Raw genomic sequence first — 24,832 nt, 5'->3', positions numbered from 1 at the left:
GGTGACACTGCACACAGTGACAGTGTTCATGGTGACAGTGTTCACAGTGATAGTTCCCATGGTGAGAGTGTCCATGGTGACAGTGCCCATTGTCACAATTCTCACGGTGTAGTGCTCACCCTGACAGTGCCCATGGTGAAAATACCCAGGGTGACAGTACTCATGGTGAGAGTGCTCATGGTGATAATGCCCATGGAAACACTGCCCATGTTCACAATTCTTACAGTGGTAATGCCTACGGTGAGAGTACCTAGGGTGACAATGCCCATGGTGTCATGCCCATGGTGACAGTGCTCATGGTGACAGTGCTCATGTTGGCAGTGCCATAAATAACAGTGTTCATTGTGCCAGTGCTCATGGTGACCGTGCTCATGGTAACAGTGCCTATGTTTACATTGTTTATGGTGATAGATATCACGGTGTCAGTGCCCACGGGCACAGTGCCTAGGTTGACAAAGCCCATGGTGATACTTCCCATTGGGACAGTGTCCACGGTGACAGTGCCAATGATGATAATGCCCAGTGTGACAAGGCCCATGGTGAAAGTAATCACGGTGACGGTGCCCATTGTGACAGTGTCAATTGTGAGAGTGTCAATAGTGAAAGTGCTCATGGTGAAAATGCCCATGGATACATTGCCAATGGTGATAGTGCTCATGATGACAACCCCATGGTGACAGTGCCAATGGTGATAGTCCCCGTGCTGACAGTTCTTACATTGAATGTGACCATGGTGACATTGCTCATAGTGACAGTGCTCATGGTGACAGTGCTCAAGGTGATGGTCTCCATTTTGACAGTGCCGATGGTGACAGTTCTCATGGTGACAGGTCCTATGGTGAAAATTCTCATAATGACAGTGCTTATGGTGACAGTGACAATGGTGATATTACCCATGGTGACAGTACACATAGTGAAAGTGCCCATGGTGACACTGCACATGGTGGCAGTGCAAAACAGTGACAGTGCCCATGGGGATATTGATTATGTTGACATTGCTTACGGTGATAGTCCTTACAGTGATAGTGTGTAGGGTGAAACTGCACACAGTGACAGTGCTCATGGTGACAGTGTTCACGGCGATAGTTCCAGTGGTGAATGTGCCCATGGTGACTGTGACCATAGTCACAATTCTGATGGTGTAGTGCTTACGGTCACAGTGCCCCTGGTGACAATACAGAGGGTGAGAGTATTCATGGTGACATTGCTCATGGTGAGAGTGCCCATGGTGAGAGTGCCCATGTTCACAAATCTCACGGTAATAGTGCCCATGGTGACAATACCCAGGGTGTCCTGCCCATGGTGACAGTGGTCATGGTGACACTTCTGATGAGGACAGTGCCATAAGTGACATTTCTCATTGTGGCAGTGCTCATGGTGAACGTACTCATGGTGACAGTGCCCATGGTTACAGTGCCTATGGTGATAGATGTCATGGTGGTTGTGCCCATGGTGACATTGCCCATGCTGACAAAGCCCATGGTGATACTTCCCATTGTGAGAGTGCTAACGGGGGCAGAGCCCATGGTGACAGTGCCCAAGATCACAGTGCCCATGGCGAGAGTGTTAACGGTAACTGTTCCCAAGGTGACAGCACCCAGTGTGACAATGCCCATTATGACAGTGCTCACGGTGACCGTGTCGATGCTGACAGTGCCGATGGTGATAGTGCCAATAGTGAGAGTGCTCACGGTGACACTGCCCATGGAGACAGTGCCCATGGTGATAGTGCTCATCATGACAACCCCTCGGAGGCACTGCCAATTGTGAGAGTCCCCGTGGTGACAGTTCTCACGGTGAAAGTGATCCTGTTGAAATTGCTCATGGTGACAGTCCTCATGGTGACACTTCTCAAGGTGATAGTTTCCATGTTGACGGTTCCCATGGTGACTGTTCTCATGGTGACAGTGCCTATGGTGATTATGCTCTTAGTGACATTGCTCACGGGGACAGTGCTCCTTGTGACAGTGACCATGGTGACTGTTCTCACTGTGATAGTGCCCATGGTGACAGTCCTCATTGAGGCTGTGCCTTTGGTGACAGTGCTCAGGGTGATAGTTCTCACGGTGATTGTATGCACGTTGACATTGCCCAAGGTGACAATAACCACGGTGACAGTAATCATCTGAAAGTGCCCATGGTGGTAGTTCTCATAGTGACAGGTCTTGTGACAATGCTCATGGTGGCAGTGCTCGTGGTGACAGTGCTCTTGGTGACAGTGCTCATGGTGGCAGTGCCCACAGTGAGACTACCGATGGTGACACTACCCATGTTGACAATGTACATGGTCATGGTGCATTTGGTGGCAGTGCAAATAGTGACAGTACGATGGTGATATTGCTCATGCTGATAGTGCCCATGGTGATAGTGCCCATGGTTACAGTGCTCATGGTGACAGTGCCCATGGTGACAGTGCCCCTGGTGACAGTGCACACCCGGAGAGTGCCCATGGTGGCCGAGCCCATGGTGACAGTTCTTATCATGATAGTGCTCATGGTAGCAGTGTTCATGGTAATAGTGCTCACGGAGGCATTGCCCACAATGAGAGTGCCCATGGTGAGAATACTGACTGTGACAGTGCCCATGATGACTTTTCTCTCTGTGACAGTGCCCTTGGGGACAGTTAGCATGGTGAGATTTCTCAAGGTGATAGTGCCCATTGTTTCAGTACTCATAGTGACAAAACCCATGGCGCCAGTGCCCAACATGACATTGCTCACGGTGATAGTTCTCATGGTGACAGTGCCCATGGTGATATTACCCATGGTGAGAGTACTCAGTGATAAAGTGCTCATGGTGACAGTGCCTAAGGTGATAGTGCACATGGTGGCAGTGCAAAATGGTGACAGTGACCATCGTGACATTTCTTAATGTGATAGTCCTTACGGTGATATTGTGCATGGTGACACTGCCCACTGTGACAGTGCTCTTTTTGACAGCGCTCATGGTGATAGTGCCACTGTTGGAAGTGCCCATCGTGAAAGTGCCCATGGTGACAGTTCTTATGGTGAGAGTCGTCAGAGTGACAGTGCTCATGGCGAAAGTGACCATGGTGACAGACCTCATGGTGACAGTGCCCAAAGTCACAATACCCATGGTGACAGGGCTCAGGCTGACAGTTCTCATGGTGATAGTGCCAATGGTGACAGTGCACATGGTGATACTGAGAATGGTGACAGTGCTAATGGTGACATTGGTCATGGTTGCAGTACCCATGGTGATAGTGCTGAAACTGATAGTGCCTTTGGTGATAGTGCCCATGGTGAGTGTGCTCACATGAATAGTGCCGTGGTGGCAGTTCCCATTGTGAAAGTGCTCATGATGACAGTGCCCATGTTGGTAGTTCCCATGTTGACAGTGCTCACGGTGATAGTGTCCATGGTAACAGTGCACATGGTGGCCGTGCCCTTGCTGAGAGTGCCCATGATGACAGTACTCATGGTGACAGTGCTCATGGTGATAGTGCTCATAGTGACAGTGCACATGGTGGTAGTGAAAAATGGTGACAGTGCACATGCTGACATTTCTCATGGTGACAGTGCAAACGGTGACAACCCATGCTGACATTGCTCACAGTGACAGTGCACATGGTAGTAGTACCCGTGGTGACAGTGCTCACAGTGGTAGTGCCCATGGTGGCCTTGCCCATGGTGACACTGCCCACAGTGACAATACCCATGATGACAGTGCCCATGGTGCCATTGCCTATGGTGACCATGCTCACAGTGACAGTACCCATGGTAACAGTGACCACAGTGAGAGTGCTCATGGTGATAGTGTCAATGGTTACAGTGCCCATGTTCACAATTCTCACAGTGAAAATGCCTATGGTGAGAGTGAAAATGCCCATGGTGACAGTGCCCATGGTGTCATGCTCATGGAAACAATGCTCATGGTAACAGTGCTCATGGTGGCAGTGCCATAAATAACAGTGCTCATTGTGGCAGTGCTCATGGTGACCGTGCTCATGGTGACAGTGTCCATGTTTATAGTGTTTATGGTGATAGATGTCACGTTGTCAGTGCCCACGGGGACAGTGCCCACACTGACAAAGCCCATGGTGATACTTCCCATTGTGACAGTGCCCAGGGTGACAGTGCCCATGATGACAGTGCCCCTTGTGAGAATGCCCCTGGTGACAGTGCCCACAGTGACCATGCCCGTGGTGATAGTGCCGACAGTGAGAGTGCCAATAGTGACAGTGCTCATGGTGAAACTGCCCATGGAGGCAATGCCCATGGTGATAGTGCTCATTGTGACAACCCCTCAGTGACAGTGCCAAAGGTGATACTCCCCGTGCTGACAGTTCTTACATTGAATGTGACCATGGTGATATTGCTCATGGTGACAGTGCTCATGGTGACAGTGCTCAAGGTGATGGTCTCAGTGTTGACAGTGCCCATGGTGACAGTTCTCATGGTGAGAGTGCCTATGGTGAAAATTCTCATAGTGACAGTGCTCACGGTGAAAGTGCCCATGGTGACAGTACTCATGGTAAATGTGCCCATGGTGACACTGCACATGGTGGCAGTGCAAAATAGTGGCAGTGCCTATGGAGATATTGCTCATGGTGACATTGCTTACGGTGATAGTGTATATGGTGAAACTGCACACAGTGACAGTGCTCATGGTGGCAGTGTTAACGGCGATAGTGCTGATGGTGAATGAGCCGATGGTGACAGTGCCCAGAGTCACAATTCTCACGGTGTAGTGCTCACGGTACAGTGCCCAGGGTGACAATAAACAGGAAGACCACACTCATGGTGACAGTGTTCATATGACAGTGCCCATGTTCACAATTCTCACAGTGATAATGCCTATGGTGAGAGTACTTAGGGTGACAATGCCCATGGTGACAGTGTCCATGGTGTCATGCCCATGGTGACAGTGCTCAGGGTCACAGTGCTCATGGTGGCAGTGCCATAAATAACAGTGCTCATTGTGCCAGTGCTCATGGTGACATTGTCCATGTTTACAGTGTTTATGGTGATAGATGTCACGGTTTCAGTGCCCACGGGGACAGTGCCAAGGCTGACAAAGACCATGGAGACACTTCCCATTGTGACAGTGCCTACGGTGACAGTGCCCATGGTGACAGCACCCATGTGACAAGGTCCCTGGTGGCAGTGCCCACGGTGACACTGCCCATGATGTCAGTGCCCATGGTGAGAGTGCCCATGGTTACAGTGCTCATGGTGACACTGCACATGGTGGCAGTGCCCCTGGTAACAGTGAACACCATGGGTATGCACATGGTGGTCGTGCCAATTATGACAGAGTCCTTGGTGACAGTATTTATGATGATACTGCTCACAGTAGCAGTGTTCATCGTTATAATGCTCACGGTGGCAGTGTCCACAGTGACAGTGCCCCTGGAGAGTGCCAAATGTGACAGTGCCCATGGTGACAGTTCTACGGGAGACAGTGTCCATGGTGACAGATACCACAGTGAGACTGCTCACGGTGATAGTGCCCATTGTGACAGTGCTCATAGTGACAAGGTCCATGGCGCCAGGGCCAATCATGATATTGCTCACAGTGATAGTTGTCATGGTGACAATGCCCATGGTGATATTACCCATGGTGAGAATACTCAGTGATAAAGTGCCCTTGGTGACAGTGCCTATGGTGATAGTGCACATGATGGCAGTGCAACATGGTGACAGTACCAATGGTGACATTGCTCATGGCCATATTGCTTAACGTGATAGTACTTGCTGTGATAGAGGGCATGGTAACACTTCCCACCATGACAGTGCTCTAGGTGAAAGTGCACATGGTGACAACACAAGTTGACATTGCTCATGGTGACAGTGCTCATGGTTGCATTACCCATGGTAATAGTGCTCACAGTGACAGTGCCTATGGTGGCAGTGCCCATGGAGACATTGACCCTTGTGACACTACCCTACGGTGACACTGCCCGTGATGACAGTGCCTACGGTGAAAGTCCCAATGCTGACGTTGCCTATGGTGACAGTGCTCAGGTTGATAGTGCCCTTGGTGACAGGGCTCTTGGTGAGAGTTCGAATTGTGCCAGTGCCCATGGTGAAATTGCTAACGGTGATAGTGCTCACCATAATAGTGCTCATGCTGAGAGTGCAAATGGTGACAATACCTATGGTGAGAGTACTCATGGTGGAAATACCCATGGTGACAGTTCTCATAGCGAGAGTTCTCATGGTGACAGTGCTCCTAATAGCAGTGCCCAAGGTGGCAGTGCCCGTGGTGCCATTGCTAGTGGTGACAGTACGCCTGGTGGCAGATCCCCTGGGGACATTACCGAAGGTGACTCTGCACATTGTGACATTGTCCATGGTAACCTTGCTCAAAGTGATAGTGCACATGGTGACAGCACCCATGGTGATATTGCACCTGGTGACAGTGCCCATAGTCACAATTCCCATGGTGTAGTGCTCACGGTGACAGAGCGCATGGTGACAATACCCAGGGTGACATTACTCATGGTGACAGTGCTCATGGTGATAGTGCCTATGGTGACAGTGTCCATGATCATAATTCTCACGGTGATAGTGCCCATGGGACAATACCCAGGGTGACAGAGATCATGGTCACAATGCTCACGGTGAATGTTCCCATGGTCCCAGCACTTAGGGTGTAATGCCCATGCTGAGAGTGCTCATGGTGACAGTGCCCATGGTGACAATAACCAGGGTGTCATGCCCATGGTGACACTGCTCATGTAAGCAGTGCCATAAGTGACAGTGCTCATTGTGGCATTGCTCAAGGTGACAGTGCTCACTGTGACAGTGCCCATGGTGGCAGTGCCCTGGGTAACAGTGCACACCTTGAGAGTGCCCATTTTGGCCATGCCAATCGTGACAGTACCCATGGTGGCAGTACTTATGATGATAGTTCTAACGGTTGCAGTGTTCATGGTAATAATGCTCACGGTGGCAGTGCCCACAGCGACAGTGCCCATGGTGACAGTTATCACGGTGACAGTGCCCATGGTGACATTTATCATGGTGAGACTGATCACTGTGATAATACCAATTCTTACAGTGCTCATAGTGACAAGGCCCATGGCGACAGCGCCCATTATGACATTGCTCACGGTGATAGTTCCCACGGTGACAGTTCCAATGATGATATTACCCATGTTCACAGTCCTCAATGATAACGGGCTCATGGTGACACTGCCCATGGTGACAGAGCCCATGGTGACATTGCTCACGGTGATTTTGCTTATGGTGATAGTCCTTATTTGATAGTGTGTATGGGGACACTGCACACAGTGACAGTGCTCATGGTGACACTGCTCATCATTGCAGTACCCATGGTGAAACTGCACACAGTGACAGTGCTCATGGTGCCACTATTAATGGCGATAGTGCCAATGGTGAATGTGCCGATGGTGACAGTGCCCAGAGTCACAATTCTCATGGTGTAGTGCCCCGGGTGACAATAAACAGGGAGCTCGTACTCATGGTGACAGTGCTCATATGGACAGTGCCCATGTTCACAATTCTCACAGTGATAATGCCTATGGTGAGAGTACCTAGGGTGACAATGCCCATGGTGACAGTGCCCATGGTGTCATGCCCATGGTGACAGTGCTCATGGTGACAGGGGTCATGTTGGCAGTGCCATAAATAACAGTGTTCATTGTGGCAGTGCTCATGGTGACGGTGCTCATGGTGACCGTGCCCATGTTTACAGTGTTTATGGTGATAGATGTCATGGTGTCAGTGCCCACGGAAACAGTGCCCAGGCTGACAAAGCCCATGGTGATACTTCCCTTTGTGACAGTGCCTACGGTGACAGTGCCCATGGTGACAGCACCCAGTGTGACAAGGCCCATGGTGACAGTTCTCACAGTGATGGTGCCCATGTTGACAGTGCCGATGGTGAGAGTGCCAATAGTGACAGTGCTCATGGTGAAACTGCCCAAGGAGACATCGCCAATGGTGATAGTGTTCATGGTGACAACCCCACAGTGACAGTGCCAATGTTGATAGTCCCCGTGGTGACAGGTCTTACGTTGAATGTGACCATGGTGACAGTGCTCATGGTGACAGTGCTCAAGGTGATAGTCTCCATGTTGGCAGTGCCCATGGTGACAATTCTCATGGTGACAGGGGCAATGGTGAAAATTCTCATAGTGAGAGTGCTCACCGTGACAGTGACAATGGTGATATTACCCATGGTGACAGTACTCAGAGTGAAAGTGTCCATGGTGACACTGCACATGGTGGCAGTACAAAATGGTGACAGTGATCATGGTGATATTGATCATGGTGACATTCCTTACAGTGATAGTCCTTACGGTGATAGTGTGTATGGTGAAACTGCACACAGTGACAGTGCTCATGGTGACAGTGTTAAAGGTGATAGTTCCGATGGTGAATGTGCCAGTGGTGACTATGCCCATAGTCACAATTTTCACGGTATATCGCTTACAGTGACAGTGCCTATGGTGACAATACAAAGGGTGACAGTATTCATGGTGACATTGCTCATGGTGATAGTGCCCATGGTGAGAGTGCCCATGTTCGCAATTCTCACGGTGACAGTGCCCATAGTGACAGTACCCAGGGTGACAGAGCTCATGGTAAAAGTGTTCACAGTGACCGTGCCCATGATGAAAGTACCTACGGTGACAATTTCCATGGTGAGAGTGCTCAGAGAGACAGTGCCCATGGTGACAATACCCAGGGTGTCTTGCCCATGGTGACAGTGATCATGGTGACACTTCTCATGTGGACAGTGTCATAAGTGACAGTGCTCATTGTGGCAGTGCTCATGGTGACTGTGCTCATGGTGACAGTGTCCATGGTGACAGTGCCCATGGTGAGACTGCTAATGGTGACTGTGCCCATGGTGACAGCACCCAGTGTGACAATGCCCATTGTGACAGTGCTCACGGTGACCATGCCGATGTTGATAGTGCCAATGGTGATAGTGCCAATAGTGAGGGTGCTCATTGTGAAACTGCCCATGGAGACACTGACAATGGTAATAGTGCTCATCGTGACACCCTCTCAGAGGCAGTGCCAAAGGTGTGAGTCCCGGTGATGACAGTTCTCATGGTGAAAGTGACCCTCTTGAAATTGCTCATGGTGACAATGCTCATGGTGACAGTGTTCATGGTGACAGTGCTCAAGATGATAGTCTCCATGTTGACAGTGCCCATGGTGACTGTTCTCATGGTGACAGTGCCTATAGTGATTATGCTCTTAGTGACAGTGTTCACGGTGACAGTGGCTGTGGTGACAGTGACCACAGTGACTGTTCTCACTGTGATAGTGCCCATGGTGACAGTGTTCATGGTGACACTCTGCATTGAGGCTGTGCCCGTGCTGACAGTGCTCAGGGTGATATTTCTCATGGTGATAGTACTCACGTTGACAATGCCCAAGGTGACAATACCCATAGTGACAGTAATCATGGTGAAAGTGCCCATGGTGGCAGTTATCATAGTGACAGTTCTTGTGACAGTGCTCATGGTGGCAGTACCCATGGTGAGACTACCGATGTTGACACTGCCCATGGTGACAATGCACATGGTCATGGTGCATCTGCTGGCAGTGCAAAAGAGTGACAGTGCCCATAGTGATAGTGCCCATGGTGAGAGTGCCCATGGTTACAGTGCTCATGGTGACACTGCCCATAGTGTCAGTGCCCCTGGTGACAGTGCACACCGTGAGAGTGACTATGGTGGCCATGCCCATGGCGACAGATCTTATTGTGAAAAATCTCACCCTGCTAACTCACCCCAAGGGCACTGTCACAGAGAGAAAAGTCACCATGGGCACTGACACAATCAGTATTCTCCCCTTTGGCACTCTCATTGTGAGCACTGCTACCGTGAGCACTATTTCCATAAACACTGCTACCGTGAGCACTATCATGATAATAACTGTCACCATGGGCACAGCCACCATGGGCACTCTTATGGTGTGCACTCTCACAAGGGGCACTGTCACCATGGGCACTGTCACCATGAGAACTGTAACCATGGGCACTATCACCATAGGCACTATCACCATGAGCAATATCACCATGGGCACTGTCACTATTTTGCACTGCCACTAGATGCACCATGACCATGTGCACTGTCACCATGGGCAGTGTCACCATTGGTAGTCTCACCATGGGCACTGCCACCATGAGCACTGTCACAAGAACTGTCACTATGAGAGTTGCCACCATGGGCACTTTCACCATGATTACTGTCACCGTGGGTATTGTCACCTTGGGCACTGTCAACGTGAGTACTATCACTGTGAGCACTATAACCCTGAGCACTGTTACCACGGGCACAGCCTCAATGCAGAGTGTCACCATGAACACTGTCACCATGGGCACTATCACGGTGAGAACAGTCACCGTAGTCACTGTCACCATGGGCACTGTCACCGTGAGCACTGTTACTAAGAGCATTATCATCATAGGCACTGTCACCATGAGAACAGTCAACATGGGCACTGTCAACATGGAGACTACCACCTTGAGCACTGTCACCATGAGCACTGTCACCATGAGCAATTTCAACAAGGTCACTTTCACCGTGAGAACTGTTACCACGGGGACTCTCACCATTGGCACTGCCTCCGAGGGGTTGTCACGATGAGCACTATCACTATGGGCTGTGTCAGCATGGGAAGTGTCACCGTGAGCACTCTCTCTATTGGCACTATCACCATCAGCACTGTCAGTATTGGCACGGTCACTGAGAGCACTTTCACAATGAGCATTGTCACACTGGGTGTTGTCACCATGTGCACAGTCACAGTTATCACTCTCACCATGGGCACTGTTATCTTGGGCACTGTCACCATTGGCTCTGTCACTATGGGCACTGTCACAATGGGAAGTATCACCATGGGCTTTGTCAGCGTGGGTAATGTCACCAAGGGCACAGCCACCGTGACATCGATCACCATAAGCACTGTAACCATGGGCACTGTCAGCATGAGCACGGTCACCATGAGCACTGTCACAATGAGCACAGTCACTTATGGCACTGTCCACATGAACAGTGTCACCATGATCACTGTCACCATGGGCAGGACACCCTGGATATTGTCACCAAGGGCACTGTTACCATGAGCATTCTTAGCATGGGAATTGTCACCTTTAGTACTGTCACCATGGGCACTGTCACCATGAGCACTTTTACCATGAGCTCTGTCACCCTGGGTAATATCACCATGGGCACTGTTACCATGAGCACGGTCAATATTAGAATTTTCACCATAGGCTCTGTCACCATGAGAACTGTCACCATGGTCACATTCAATGTAAGAACTGTCACCACGGGAACTATCACCATTGGCACTGTCACTGTGGGGTTGTTACCAAGAGCACTATCACCATGGGCAATGTCTCCATAGGCACTTTCACCATAAGCACTGTCACTATTGGCACTCTCACCATCGGCACTGTCACAATGGGCGCTGTCACGATGAGCAGTGTCACCATGGGACTTGTCACACTTGGCGCTGTCACTATGGGCACTTTCACAAAGGGAGGTATCATATGGGCTTTGTCAGCATGGGCAATGTCCCCGTGGGCACAGACACCGTGACATCTATCACCATAAACACTCTAAACATGGGCACTGTCACCATGAGCATGGCCACCTTGAGCACTACCACAATGAGCACTGTTATTTATGGCACTGCCAACGTGAGCACCGTCACGATGAGCACTGTCACCATGGGCATGACACCATGGGCACTGTCACCATGGGCCTTGTCACCCTAGGTACTCAAACCATAGGCATTATCACTGTGAGAATTGTGAACATGGGCACTGTCACCATGGGCATTATCACCCTGATCAATGTCAACATGAGTACTGTCACCCAGGGTATTTTCACCATGGGCACTGTCACTATGAGCACTACACCATGAGAATTGTGACTATGGGCACTGTCACCATGGACACTCTCACCATGGGAACTATCACCATAAACACTGTCACCATGAGCACTGACACTGCATGCAGTGTCATCATGTGCACTTTCAGTGTAAGGACTATCACCGTAAGCAAAATCACCATGAGCAATGTCTCCATGGGCATTGTCATCATTTTGCACTGCCACCATGTGCAGTGTCACAATGGGTAATATCACCATAGGCACTATCACTGAGAAAACTATGACCATGTGGAATTTCTCTATGGGCACTGGAACCATGGGCATTGTCACTGTGAACAATGTCACAATGGTCACTATCACCATGAGAAATCTCACCATGCTAACTGTCTCTATGGGCACTGTCACCGTGAGAAGTGTCACCATGCACACTGTTAATGTCGGCACTGTCACCATGGGCACTGTCATTGTGGGCACTGTCACCATGGCCACTGCCACCTTGGACTCTGTCAATATGAACACTGTAACAATGCCCATTATCAACGTGCATTGTCACCCTGGGCACTATCACCACGAGCACTGTCAGCATGTGCACTGTCACCATTTAGAACTGTCACCAGGTGAACTACCACCATGGGCACTGTCACGATGTGCACTATCACCGTGAGCACAGTTACCATGGGTACTGTAACAATTCACAGTGTCACCATCAGTATTGTCCCCATGGGAACTGCCACCAAGAGCACTGTCACCATTAACACTGTCACCACGAGCACTGCCACCTTGGGCACTGCTATTATGAGCCCTGTCACCCTGAGAACTGTCACTATGAGAACTGCCACCAGGGGTATTTTCAACATGAGTACTGTCACCATGGTTATTGTTACCATTTGCACTGTCACCATGAGAACTGTCGCTATGAGAACTGCCACCATGTGTATTTTCAACATGAGTACTGTCATCATGGGTATTGTCACCATTTGCACTGTAACCATGAGCACTATTGCCGTAAGCAGTATCACCGTGAGCACTCTCACTGTGGTCACTGTCACCGTGAGCACTGTCGCCATGGGTACTGGCACAATGTGGATTGGCACCATGAGCCCTGTCACCATGGGCAGTATCACTGTGAGTACTATCACCATGGTCACTTTCACCGTGGGCACTGTCACCATGAGCACTGTCACCATAGGCAATGGCACCATGGGCACTGTCATCATGGGCAGTGTCACAATGGGCAGTGTCACCATGCGCACTATCACTGTGAGCACTGTCACCATGGGTACTGTGACCATGATAACTGTCACCGTTAGTACTGTCACCGTGAGTACTGTCTGCATGGGTTGTCACCATGTGCACTCTCACCATGACAACTGTCAACATGGGCACTGTCACCATTTTCCACTGCCACCATGTGCAATGTCACCATGGGCACTATCACCGTGAGAACTGTCACCATGTGTACTGTCATCATGGAAACTGTCACCATGGGCACGTCCACCATTTGCACTGTTACCATGGTCACTATAACTGTGAGCACTGTCACCATGTGAACTACCAATATAGGCAATGTAATCATGAGCACTTTCACAATAGGAACTGCCACTATGGGCACTATCAATGTGCGGTCTCTCACCATGGGCACTATCACCATGGGCACTGTCACCATCGGCACTGTCACCATAAGCACTATTACTGTGAGCAGTACCACCGTGAGCACTCTCACCGTGGTCACTGTCACCATGGGCACTGTCACCGTGAGCACTGTCACTATGGGTACTGGCACAACACGGACTGTCACAATGAGCCCTGTCACCATGGTCACTATCACCAAGAGCGCTCTCACTGTGGTCACTGTTACCATGGGCACTGTCATCATGAGCACTTTCACAATGGGAACTGTCACCATGGACACTATTAACGTGAGCACACTCAGCATGGGCACTATCACCAAGGGCACTGTCAGTTTTAGCACTATCACCATGGGTACTGCAACCATGACCACTGTCACTATAAGCACTGTCACCATTCTCAGTATCAACATGTGCACTGTCACCATGGGCACTATCACCATGAGAACTGTCAGCCTGGGCACTGTCACCATGAGTATTGTGACTTTGGGCACTGTCACAGTGAGCAATGTCACCTTGGGCAGTGGCACAATGTGGACTTTCACCAAGAGTACTGTCATAATGGGCACTATCACCGTTAGAACTGTCAACGTGGTCACTGTCACCATGGGTACTGTCACCGTGAGCACTATCACTGTGAGGGATGTGACCATGGGCACTGTCACCATGGACAGTGTCCCCGTGGACAATTTCACTGTTAGTACTGTCCCCATGGACACTATAACTATGGGCACTGTCACCATGAGCTCTGTCACCATGGGCCCTTTCACCACGAGCACTGTCACACTGACCACTGTCACCATAAGAACTCTCACCATGGGCACTTTCACGATGGGCACTTCCAACAGTGGCACTATCACTGTGAACACTGTCAGCAAGAGCACTGTCCCGGTGGGCAGTGTCACCATGCACAGTATCACCGCAAGTACTATCACATTAAGCAATATCACCATGGGCTCAGTCACCATTTTGCACTGCCACCTTAGATACTGTCACCATGAGCACTTTATCACTGAGTACTGTCTACCATGGGTAGTATCACCATGGCTGCTGTCACCGTGAGAACTTTCACCATGCACAATGTCATCATGGGCACTGGTGCCATGTTTCTTGTCACTATGAGCACTGAAACAATGGGCACTATCACCATGAGAAATCTCACCATGCTAACTGTCCCAAAGGGCACTGACACAGAGAGAAAAGTCCCCATGGGCACTGTCATAGTCAGTATTCTCGCCATTGGCACTCTCATTTTGAGCACTGCCACGGTGAGCACTATTACCATGAACACTGCTACAATGAGCACTATCATGATAAGAACTGTCACCATCGGCACGGCCACCATGGGCACTCTCACGGTGTGCACAGTCACCAGGGTCACTGTCACCATGTGCATTGTAACCATGGGCACTCTCACCATGGACACTATCACCTTGAGCAATATCACCATGGGCACTGTCACTATTTTGACTGCCACCAGATGCACCTGGACCATGTGCACTGTCACCATAGGCAGTGTCAACATCGGTAGTCTCACCATGGGCGCTGTCACCATGAACACTGTCACCAAGAGCACTGTCACCAAGAGCACTGCAACCATGAGCACTGTCAAAAGATCGGTCACTATGAGAACTGCCACATGGGCACTTTCACCATGATTACTGTCACCGTGGGTATTGTCATCTTGGCCCTGTCAACGTGAGTACTATCACCGTGAGCACTATCACCCTGAGCACTGTCACCATGGGCACAGCCTCAATGCGGACTATCACCATGAACACTGTCACCATGGGCACTATCATGGTGAGAACAGTCACCATGGTCACTGTCACCTTGCGCACTGTCACCGTGAGCACTGTCACTAAGAGCATTATCAACATAGGCACTGTCACCATGAGAATAGTCACCATGGGCACTGTCAACATGGAGACTATCAACTTGAGCACTGTCACCATGAGCACTATCACCATGAGCAATTTCAGCAGTGTCACTTTCACTGTGAGAACTGTCACCACAGGGACTCTCACCATTGGCACTGCCTCAGAGTGGTTGTCACGATGAGCACTATCACCATGGGCAGTGTCTCCTTGGGCAGTTTCACCGTGTGCATTCTCACTATTGGCACTATCACGATCGGCACTGTCAGCATCGGCTCGGTCACCGTGAGCTCTGTCACACTGGGCACTGTCACCATGGGCACAGACACCATTAGCACTCTCAACATGGGCACTGTGATCTTGGGCACTGTCACCATGGGCTATGTCACCGTGGGCACTGTCAAAATGTGAAGTATCACCATGGGCTTTGTCAGCGTGGGCACTTACACTGTGGGCACAGCCACCGTGACATCTATCACCATAAGCACTGTAACCATGGGCACTGTCACCATGAGCACTGCCACAATGAGCACTGTCACTTTTGGCACTCTCCACATGAGCAGTGTCACCATGATCACTGTCACCATGGGCAGGACGCCCTGGGTATTGTCACCATGAGCACACTCACCATTTGTGATATCACCTTAGGTACTGTCACCATGAGCATTTTTACCATGAGCTGTGTCACCCTGGGTATTGTCACCATGGGCACTATCACCGTGAGAGTTGTGAATATGGGCACTCTCCATGAGCAATGTTACCATGAATACTGTCACCCTGTGTACTCTCACTATGGGCACTGTCACCGTGAGCACTACACTGTGAGAATTGTGACTATGGGCATTGTCACCATGGGCACATTCACCATCAGCACTATTGCCATGAACACTGTCACCATGAGCACTGTCACTGTTGCAGTTTCACCATACAAACTATCACCCTAAGGACTATTGCTGTAAGCAATGTCACCATGAGCAATATCACCATGGACACTGTCACCATTTTGCACTGCCACAATGTGCAGTGTCACCATGGGCACTTTTACCAAGAGTACTGTCACCATGGGTAATATCACCATGGACACTGCCACTGTGAGCTCTGTCACTATGAGAATTTTCACCATAGGCACTGTCACCATGAGAACGGTCATTATGGTTGCATTCAACGTAAGAATTGTCACCACGGGCACTATCACCATTGACACTGTCACCATGGGTTTGTCACCATGAGAATCATCACCATGGGCAATGTTTCCATGGGCAGTTTCACCATGAGCACTGTCACTATTGGCACTCTCACCATCAAAACTGTCACCATGGGCATGTTCACCATGAGCACTGTCACCATGGGCCTTGTCACACTGGGTGCTGTCACCATGGGCACTGTCACTGTGGGCACTGTCACAATGGGAAGTATCACCATGGGCTTTGTCAGCCTGGGCACTGTCCCCGTGGGCACTGACACCATGACATCTATCACCATAAACACTGTAAACATGGGCACTGTCACCATGAGCACGTTCACCATGAGCACTGTCACCATGGGCATGACACCATGGGCATTGTCACCCTAGGTAATCTCACCATAGGTATTATCACTGTGAGAATTGTGAACATGGGCACTGTCACCATGGGCACTATCACCGTGAACAGTGTCACCATGAAAAATGTCACCCTGGGTATTTTTACCATGGGCACTGTCACTGTGAGCAATACACCATAAGAAATGTGACTAGGGGCACTGTCACCATGGACACTTTCACCAGGGGAACTATCACCGTGAACACTGTCACCATGAACACTGTTACTGGGTACAGTGTCACCATGTGCACTCTCACCATAAGGAATATCACTGTAAGGAAAGTCACCTTGAGCTATATCACCATGGGCACTGTCACCATTTTGCACTGCCACCATGTGCAGTGTCACCATGGGCAATATCACCATAGGCACATTCACCGTGAGAAATGTGACCGTGAGGAATGTCTCTATGGGCACTGCCACAATGGGAATTGTCACTGTGAGCACTTTCACAAAGGGCACTATCACCGTGAGAAATCTCACCATGCTAACTGTCCCCATGGGCACTGTCACCGTGAGAAGGGTCACCATGGGCACTGTCACTGTTGGCATTGTCACCAAGGGCACTGTCATTGTGGGCACTCTCACCATGGCATCTGCCACCTTGGGCTCTGTTACCATGAACACTGTAACAATGCCCATTATCACCATGTGCACTGTCACCATGGGCATTATCACCATGAGAACTGCCAGCATGTGCACTGTCCCTATTTAGCACTGTCACCAGGTGAACTACCACCATGGGCACTGTCACGATGTGCACTATCACTGTGAGCACGGTTACCATGGACACTGTAATGATGTGCAGTGTCACCATCGGTACTGTCCCCATGGGAACTGCCACCAAGAGCACCGTCACCACGAGCACTGCCACCTTGGTCACAGTTATTATGAGCACTGTCACCATGAGAACTGTCTCTATGAGAACTGCCACCATGGGTATTTTCATCATGAGTATTGTCACCATTTGAACTGTCACCATGGGCGCTATCACCATGAGCACTCTCACTGTGGTCACTGTCACCATGAGCACAGTCTCCATGGGTACTGGCACAATGCGGACTGGCAACATGAACCCTGTCACCATGGGCACTATCACTGTGAGCACTCTCACCATGGTCACTGTCACCATGGGCACTGTTACCATGAGCACTGTCACCATTGGCAATTGCGCCATGGGCAATGTCAACATGGGCACTGCCACCATGGGCACTATCACTTTGATCACTGTCACCATGGGTACTGCAACCATGATTACTGTCACCGTGAGTACTGTCTGCATTGGTTGTCACCGTGTGCACTGTCACCATGTAAACTGTCAACATGGGCACTGTCACCATTTTTCATTACCACCATGTTCAATGTCACCATTGGCACTATCACCGGGGGAACAGTCACCATGAGTACTGTCATCATGGGCACTGTAACCAAGGGAACAGCCACCATGTGCACTTTTTCCATGGTCAGTATCACTGTGAGCACTGTCACCATGGGAAATACCAACATGAGCAATGTCATCATGAGCACTTTCACAATAGGAACTGCCACCATGGGCACTATCAACGTGCGGACTCTCACCATGGGCACTATAACCATGGGCACTGTCACCATGAGCACGATTACTGTGAGCACTACCACCATGAGCACTGTCACCGTGGTCACTGTCACCATGGACACTGTCACTGTGAGCACTCTCACTATGGGTACTGGCACAATGTGGACTGTCACAATGAGCCCTGTCACCATGGACACTATCACCATGAGCACTCTCAACATGGTCACTGTTACTATGGGTACTGTCACTGTGAGCACTGTCACCATAGGCATTGGCACCATGGGCACTGTCACCATGGGCATGTCATCATCGGCATTGTAACCATGGGCAGTGTCACCATGGGAACTGCCACCATGGGCACTATCACTGTGAGCACTGTCACCATGGGTACTGCTACCATGAGCACTGTCAGCATGGGTTGTCACCATGTGCACTGTCACCATTCCTCATATAGAAACCGTTGCTGCAACAGATACAAAACTTCACCATCGGAGAGAGAGCAATTTTTTGTCTGGCGCATCCGTGCCCGAGACCTCACAAGAGAAGAGCCATCTCTAGGAGAACTTCAAACCCACCAATTTGGGGTCAGATTAAACGAATTGCTGATGACACTGAGAAAGTGGTAACAGACCAGGGAGCTACCTTAACACCTGGAAATCTTTTTGTTGCTATGCTTGCTATATTGGCCTGACAGGTAACTAGGGGAAATATTTTGGGAAATTCTTATTGGACTTATCTCCCTGATCCACCGATTTTACAAACTGTAGCCTGGGATAATGAGGGTATACCAATGTCTACTACTATGCCCAGGTTAATGGGAGGAGCCATAAGCTCCTATCCATATAATAAATTAAAAATAATAATAATTTTACTTTTCAAGGAAAATCAGCATTCCATCCTATATGTTTTATATTTCCATCAATTAATAATTCTGTAACCTCTTGTAAGGATGGTTGTATACCGGTTTTTCCTAAATGACAGCTTACTGCTTCTCCTTCGAGTCAATCTAATAAGAGACTTCTTTGGTCTAGCACCCGGAGAAGATCCAACTTAGAATCAACATTCCTCTCATTCTTTAAATTTCCTCCTTGTAATCCTCATTAAGGTATTCATACAGGAATACATTCATATATGTTACAATCTCCGGAAGACCAATTGGATAGTACCTGGGATGCTGTAGATACCAATAAAGGATTTCCTACATGGAATTATTGTATATATTCTTCAACAATTGATATTCCCATAGAGGATACCACAAAAAATGTGCATGATTGGAGTAATCCTGATCCATGTAAGGATTATAGAGATTATTTACAACATCATGCACGTTATGATTGGAATAATTCATTCATTCCTGCTTCTATGCTTGTTAATAGATGGCACACTGGAGGATGGGTGCCTTCTATCCTAACTATGGCTCAAGATAATATGTATTATGCACAGGCCCAGCTTTGGAAAGCTATTGCTTCACCATCGCCAGTTATTCTTCAAAGACTTAAAAATATGGGCATTTATTCTATGCAGGCTTGTGTGTCAGCACCTTATGTATTATTGGTAGCCCCAAAATATGTGGATCTAAATATTTATCATAATGCTTCTGATTCTACATTTTGGACACATTGCTTTGATTGTATTTTGACAAGTTGTATAAATTCCTCTATGAATGTACAAGTTTTAATGATTCTTGAACGACCACCATATATTATGTTGCCTGTAAAATTGTTCTCTGCCTGGTATGATGATTGTGGCTTACAAGTTTTGCATGAAAATGAAGTTTTATTACGTTCAAAAAGATTGATTCAACTTTAATTCTAGGAATATCTCCATTTATAGCTGTAATAACATCATTTTCTCTTTCAATAAGTTCCTTAGCTCAACAACTACATACAGCTCAACATGTAAAGAGCTTTCAAAAATATATATCTTTAACTCTGGCTACTCAGGAAGTTATAGACAGAAAGTTAGAAGCAAAGGTGGATGCCTTAGAAGAAGCAATTTTTCACATAGGGCAAGAATTAACAGCACTCAAAATAAGATTAACTTTGATGTGTCATAAAAAAGGTGTTACTCCTCTAAAAGTGAATGCATCATTATATTCTTGGGAACAATTTCGTACTCATATTATGGGAGTTTGGAACCAAGCAGATGTTAGTTTAGACCTTACTAAATTACATCTAGAGATTCATGACATAGGAAACACAAACTTAGATTTATCTCCGGCACAGTCTGCTCAGAATTTTTTTGAAAGTATTAAGTCATTTGTGTCACATACAACCTTATACTCAATGCTCTTTAATGGCGGAATCATTGAAGGAGTTGTACTAATTCTGATATTTTTACTTCCAGTCATTATCAGAATAATTATTAAAAGCATCAAACAACTTTTCGGGGAGCTACATACTGCACTTTTAAAAAATGAAAAAAGTGGGAGATGTTGGAAGCCATCCTGGAGCCATCGCACCATGACAAAGTCATGGAGCAATAGAAGGCGAAACTGCAAGGCAGCACCGTGCCAGGAAGGTGGACTACAGCTCTGTTGTTATGTTTTATGGAAATAAATTTACATATAGGGGCAATATTGGGGGGATGTTGCTCCACACGAAAGAAAAATTCCTCTAGGACTCCCCCTCCTGAAACTACAACAGAATGGGAAGTACCCACTAAAGCCCTGGAGAAATGGGTAAAGAATTAAGAGCCTGGCACTAAAGGGATGTTTTTATGAAAAACACCCTCTAGTATGGAGTTATGGCCATGGGCCAGAGTTCCTGATGACATAGGAAATTTATGGTTCTATTATAAAGGAACATTAATTATAGAAAAGAAAATGACTAGAGCAGAATTGGTTGTTAGGATAGGGAGAAAACACTGTCTCAGTTGGAGGAAACAACAAGAAAGGGAATGCAGGGTATATTGTAAATATTTTCATGGAACCCTTGTAAAAGGCTGCCCATGCAAGAAAAGAAAGAGGAACAAGTAGCTCCAACTTTTACAATTAAAATAATCATATAACTGCTTGCCTTGGTTACTAAGAAATAACCTGTGATTAATGGGAACTTGGGGAAATATTTTAATAGGACATCTAGAAACTAGGGGATATTTTTTAAAAACAATCTTTATAGAATATTTTGAGGTTTGATTGTACTAAGACTGTTTGGCCATGTACTTGGTAATGGAATTAACAACAATATATAAACCTGTGATTGTAAACAATAGAAGAAGAATAAAGAATCAAGACGTGAGAAAGAGAAACATGCAATGCTGATACTTTAAGAATTGTTATAGAATTATTTCCTTTGCCGATGATATCCATCCCTCGGGTATCCGTGGAATCACTGGAGCTGGACTCCGGCAAGTGCACATGATAATACTGCCAATGGTGACAGTGCTCATGGTGATATTGCCCATGGTTGCAGTACCCATGGTGACATTGCTTAATCCGACAGTGCCCATGGTGACAGTGTCCACAGTGACCATGCCTAGGATGACTGTGCCCAAGGTGACTGTTACCATGGTGACGTTGTCTATGGTGACAATTCTCACGGTGACATTGCCCATGGTGACAGTGACCACGGTAACAATGTTCACGGTGATAATGCCCATGGCAACATGGCTCATGGTGAGATTCCGCATTGTGCCAGAGCCCATGGTGACATTGCTCACAAAGAAAGTGCTCATGGTAATGCTGCTTACGGTGATAGTGTCCATGGTGAAAATACCCATGTGATAGTACTCATCGTGAGAGTGCCCATGGTGGCCATTCCAATGGTGACAGTGTCCATGGTGAAAGTACTTATGATGATAGTTCTAACGGTTACAGTGTTCATGGTAATAATGCTCACAGTGGCAGTGCCCACAGTGACAGTGCCCATGGACAGTGCCGACAGTGAGAGTGTCCATGGTGACAGTTATCACAGTTACAGAGCCCACGGTGACAGTTAACATGGTGAGACTGCTCACTGTGATAATACCAATTCTGACAGTGTTCATAGTGACAAGGCCCATGGCCCCAGTGCCCATTATGACATTGCTCATGGTGATAGAACTCATGGTGACAGTTCCCATGGTGATATTATCCATGTTGAGAGTCCTCAATGATAACGGGCCCATGGTGGCACTGCCCATGGTGATAGTGTCCATGGTGATAGTGCACATGGTGGCAGGGCCAAATGGTGACAATGTCCATGGTGACATTACTCATGGTGACATTGTTTACAGTGATAGTCCTTATGGTGATAGTGCACATGGGGACACTGCACACAGTGACAGTGCTCAGGGTGACAGTGCTCATGGTTGCAGTACCCATGGTGACAGTGCTCACAGTGACATTTCCCATGGTGGCAGTGCCAATGATGACAGGGCCCATGGTGATAATGCCCACGGTGACAGTGCTCACAGTGACAGTGCTCATGGTGACAGGGCTCATGGTGAAAGTCCACATTGTACAAGTGCCCATGGTGACAGTGCTCACAGTGATAGTGCTCGTGGTAATAGTGCTCATGGTGACAGTGCAACTGGTGACAATACCCATGGTGACAGTACTCATGGTGAAAATACCCATGGCGGCAGTTTTCATAGTGACAGTTCTCAGGGTGACAGTGCTCATAATAGCAGGGACCAAAGTGACAGTGCTCATTGTGACAGTGCTCATGGTGACAGTGCACTTGGTGAGAGTTTCCATGGGAACAGAACCGATGGTGACACTGCACTTTGTGACAGGGCCAATGGTAAACTTGCACACAGTGACAGTGCTCATGGTTGCAGTACCCATGGTGACAGTGCTCACAGTGACAGTTCCCATGGTGGCAGTGCCAATGATGACAGGGCCCATGGTGATAATGCCCACGGTGACATTGCTTATGGTGACAGTGCCCATAGTGAAAGTGAACACGGTGAGAGTGCTCACAGTGATAGAGCCCATGGTGACCAGGTTCATGTTGAAAGTCCGCATTGTACTAGTGCCCATGGTGACAGTGCTCATGGTGATACTGCTCACGGTAATAGTGCTAATGGTGAGAGTGCAAATGGTGCCAATACCCATGGGGACAGTACTCATATTGAAACTACCCAAGGTGGCAGTGCTTGTGGTGACAGTGTTCTTGGTGTCAGTTCCCATGGGGACAGTACCAATTGTGACACTGCACATTGTGACAGTGCCCATGGTAACTTTGCTCACGGTGACAGTGCCCATGTGGAAAATGCCCATGGTGAGAGTATTCATCGTAAAAGTTCCCATGGTGGCAATTCTAATAGTGACATTTCTCACAGTGACAAAGCTCATGGTGACACAACAAATGGTGTCAATACCCATGGTGACAGTACCCATAGTGAAAATACCCATGGTGGCAGTTCTCATGGCGACAGTTCTCATGATAACAGTGCTCATAATAGCAGCGCCCAAGGTGGCAGTGCTCGTGGTGACAGTGCTCTTCGTAACATTGTTCACGGTGACAGTTCTCATGGTGACAGTGGCCATGGTGATACTACCCATGGTGATGGTACTCAATTATAAAGTGCCCAAGGTGACAGTGCCCATGGTGATAGTGCACATGCTGGCAGTGCAAAATAGTGACAGTGTCCATGGTGATATTGTGCATGGTGACATTGCTTAAGGCAATAGTCCATGTGGTGATAGTGCACATGGTGACATTGTCCATGGTGATATTGTGCATGGTGACATTGCTTAAGGTGATAGTCCTTGTGGTGATAGTGCACATGGTGACAGTCCAAATGGTTACAATACCCATGGCGACAGTACTCATGGTGAAAATACCCGTGGTGGCAGTTCTCATAGCGACAATTCTCAGGGTGACAGTGCTCATAATAGCAGGTCCCAAGGTGCCAGTGCTCGTGTTGACAGTGCTCATGGTGACAGTGCACTTGGTGACAGTTCCCATGGGAACAGAACCAATGGTGAAAATGCACTTTGTGACAGAGCCAATGGTAACCTTGGTCTTGGGGATATTGCACATGGTGAGCGTGCCCATTGTGACATTGCCCATGGAGACCTGGCTCACTGTGACCGTGCTCATGGTGACAGTGCTCATGGTGGAAGTGCCCATGGTGACACTGTTCATTGTGGCAGTGCTCATGGTGAGAGTGCAGATGATGACAGTACTTGTGGTGATAGAGTTCACAGTGGCTGTGCTCATGGTGATAGTGCTCACGGAGGCAGTGCCCTCAGTGACACTGCTCATGTGGCAATGCCCACGGTGATAGATGCATGGTGACAGTGCCCACCATCGCAGTGCAATGGTGAGAGAGCTTACAGTGACAGTGAAACTTGTGACAGTGCCCACAAAGACAATGGCCATAGTGACAGCACCCATGTGCCAAGGCCCATGGTG

At 48.5% G+C, this 24,832-nt stretch overlaps 1 long non-coding RNA gene across 1 annotated transcript in view; it reads right to left on the bottom strand.

Annotated features, from left to right (window-relative positions):
• LOC308611138 overlaps positions 1 to 24,832 on the bottom strand; it is a 140,480-nt gene that overhangs the window by 9,667 nt on the left and 105,981 nt on the right. The gene's annotated exons all lie outside the window — the stretch shown is intronic.

This window comes from Mesoplodon bidens (genome assembly GCF_964165515.1).
Source record: "Mesoplodon bidens genome assembly, contig: HAP1_SCAFFOLD_158, whole genome shotgun sequence".
Lineage (NCBI taxonomy): Eukaryota > Metazoa > Chordata > Mammalia > Artiodactyla > Ziphiidae > Mesoplodon > Mesoplodon bidens.
Note: the sequence above shows the minus strand (reverse complement) of the source record. Positions and strands in the feature narration are given on the sequence as shown.